This window comes from Gymnodraco acuticeps, unplaced genomic scaffold (assembly GCF_902827175.1).
Source record: "Gymnodraco acuticeps unplaced genomic scaffold, fGymAcu1.1, whole genome shotgun sequence".
Taxonomy (NCBI): Eukaryota; Metazoa; Chordata; class Actinopteri; order Perciformes; family Bathydraconidae; genus Gymnodraco; species Gymnodraco acuticeps.
The window spans coordinates 155001-158560 of record NW_022991189.1 but is presented as its reverse complement, the minus strand read 5'-3'; positions in this window follow the sequence as shown (position 1 = coordinate 158560).

Below are 3560 nucleotides of genomic sequence, written 5' to 3'. Positions count from 1 at the left end.
TCTTTAAAAAAAACAGAAACAGAATGAATAGAACGGTGAAATAAAAGATGAATGACATAATGTGTTGCGATACTTCCAACTCGAGGCGTGAGCAGTAGGTACCGGAGAAAATTGGAGTGGGAGTTTCAAAACCTGCTCTGCACTCAATCACAAACCCTCTCCATCGCTCCACTCTCATGCTCTGACTGGGTCACAGGTTAGTGTCAGGTGTTCATTTCAGACCCTGTGAAACAGACAGATTTCATTTCCTGTTCCAGACACCACACGAGTCCTGACAGCGTTTGTGTTGAGCCCTCTGCTCAGACTCCTCTCCGATAGCTGACTGACGGCCCTGTGGAAAGCTAATCGATGGCGGGAAAACATCAGCAATAATCACCGTCGCCAGAGGCCCAGAGAGTGCGATCTGACGGAGACAGTTCCCCGTCAGAGTGTCTCTGACAGGTGAGAGCTGTGGGAGCTTTGATAAGAGTCTCAAAGCAACTGGTGTGATCAATCGGCTGGATGGATTCACTCAGAGAGGAGAGACTACGGCGTCAAAATCAAACGTCTCCATCGAATAACAACTTTTTCATCTCCAAACATCCAACAGGAGGACAACATGATACTGCATGTACAACTTGTCAGGTGATGGGTGAAATGAAAAGAGTGTATGCTATATGTTTCCTGATCGCTCCTGCTTTAATGTTCCTTATACTAAATAAATATTCAATACAATATATGAAACATTACAAGTGGAGGAAGTATTCCTTACCTTCGTAAAGTAACAAATACCACACTGCAAAATGTTCCTTAATCAAAACGCTCTATTATGCTATTTGTTGTAGTCCTTCCTGTAGTGTTTGTGTGCATGTAAATGGTCTGCAAAGAGTTTCCCTCCCACACACTATCTATTGGCTAGCGCTCCAACAAATGATAGGCTAAGTGGCAGGACATCTCTAAGCGGTTGACCAATCACAACAGAGCTGACCAGCTAACTAATCAGAGCGGACTGGGCTCTGGTTTCAGACAGAGGGCGAAAAGAGGTGCTGCAGCACAGGCAGTATGAGGAAAATAAAGAGCTTTTTGAACATTAAATCATGGAGACATGTAGAGACACTACATACTGATATACACCTGAACATCAGCAGGAGAGGACTCTTTAAAGTAGAGACACTACATACTGATATACACCTGAACATCAGCAGCGAGAGGACTCTTTAAAGTAGAGACACTACATACTGACATACACCTGAACATCAGCAGGAGAGGAACTCTTTAAAGTAGAGACACTACATACTGATATACACCTGAACATCAGCAGGAGAGGACTCTTTAAAGTAGAGACACTACATACTGATATACACCTGAACATCAGCAGGAGAGGACTCTTTAAAGTAGAGACATTACACACTGATACACACCTGAACATCAGCAGGAGAGGACTCTTTAAAGTAGAGACACTACATACTGATATACACCTGAACATCAGCAGGAGAGGACTCTTTAAAGTAGAGACACTACAACTGATATACACCTGAACATCAGCAGGAGAGGACTCTTTAAAGTAGAGACACTACATACTGATATACACCTGAACATCAGCAGGAGAGGACTCTTTAAAGTAGAGACACTACATACTGATATACACCTGAACATCAGCAGGAGAGGACTCTTTAAGTAGAGACACTACATACTGATATACACCCTGAACATCAGCAGGAGAGGACTCTTTAAAGTAAGTAACTAAACATACTGATATTACCTGAAACATCAGCGGAAGGACTCTTTAAATAAGTACTACATACTGATATCACCTGACACAGCAGGAGAGGACTCTTACAGTAGAGACCTACATACTGATATACACCTGACATCAGCAGAGAGGACTCTTTAAGTAGAGACACTACATACTGATATACACCTGAACATCAGCAGGAGAGGACCTCTTTTAAAGTAGAGACAATAACATACTGATATACAACCCTGAAACATCAGCAGGAGAGGACTCTTTAAAGTAGAGACACTACATACTGATATACACCTGAACATCAGCAGGAGAGGACTCTTAAAGTAGAGACACTACATACTGATATACACCTGAACATCAGCAGGAGAGGACTCTTTAAAGTAGAGACACTACATACTGATATACACCTGAACATCAGCAGGAGAGGACTCTTTAAAGTAGAGACACTACATACTGATATACACCTGAACATCAGCAGGAAGAGGACTCTTTTAAAGTAGAGACACTACAACTAATGATATACACCTGAACATCAGCAGGAGAGGACCTCTTTAAAGTAGAGACACTACATACTGATATACACCTGAACATCCAGCAGGAGAGGACTCTTTAAAGTAGAGACACTACATACTGATATACACCTGAACATATCAGTGGAGAGGACTCTTTAAAGTAGAGACACTACATACTGATATACACCTGAACATCAGCAGGAGAGGACTCTTTAAAGTAGAGACACTACATACTGATATACACCTGAGCATCAGCAGGAGAGGACTCTTTAAAAGTAGAGACACTACATACTGATATACACCTGAACATCAGCAGGAGAGGACTCTTAAAGTAGAGACACCTACCTATGATATACCTCCTGAACATCAGCAGGGAGAGGACTCTTTAAAGTAGAGACACTACACTACTGATATACACCTGAACATCAGCAGGAGAGGACTCTTTAAAGTAGAGACACTACATACTGATATACACCTGAACATCAGCAGGAGAGGACTCTTTAAAGTAGAGACACTACATACTGATATACACCTAAACATCAGCAGGAGAGGACTCTTTAAAGTAGAGACACTACACACTGATATACACCTGAACATCAGCAGGAGAGGACTCTTTAAAGTAGTGACACTACATACTGATATACACCTGAACATCAGCAGGAGAGGACTCTTTAAAGTAGAGACACTACATACTGATATACACCTGAACATCAGCAGGAGAGGACTCTTTAAAGTAGAGTTACTACATACTGATATACACCTGAACATCAGCAGGAGAGGACTCTTTAAAGTAGAGTTACTACATACTGATATACACCTGAACATCAGCAGGAGAGGACTCTTTAAAGTAGAGACACTACATACTGATATACACCTGAACATCAGCAGGAGAGGACTCTTTAAGTAGAGACACTACATACTGATATACACCTGAACATCAGCAGGAGAGGACTCTTTAAAGTAGAGACACTACATACTGATATACACCTGAACATCAGCAGGAGAGGACTCTTTAAAGTAGAGACACTACATACTGATATACACCTGAACATCAGCAGGAGAGGACTCTTTAAAGTAGAGATACTACATACTGATATACACCTGAACATCAGCAGGAAAGGACTCTTTAAAGTAGAGACACTACACACTGATATACACCTGAACATCAGCAGGAGAGGACTCTTTAAAGTAGAGACACTACATACTGATATACACCTGAACATCAGCTGGAGAGGACTCTTTAAAGTAGAGACACTACATACTGATATACACCTGAACATCAGCAGGAGAGGACTCTTTAAAGTAGAGACACTACATACTGA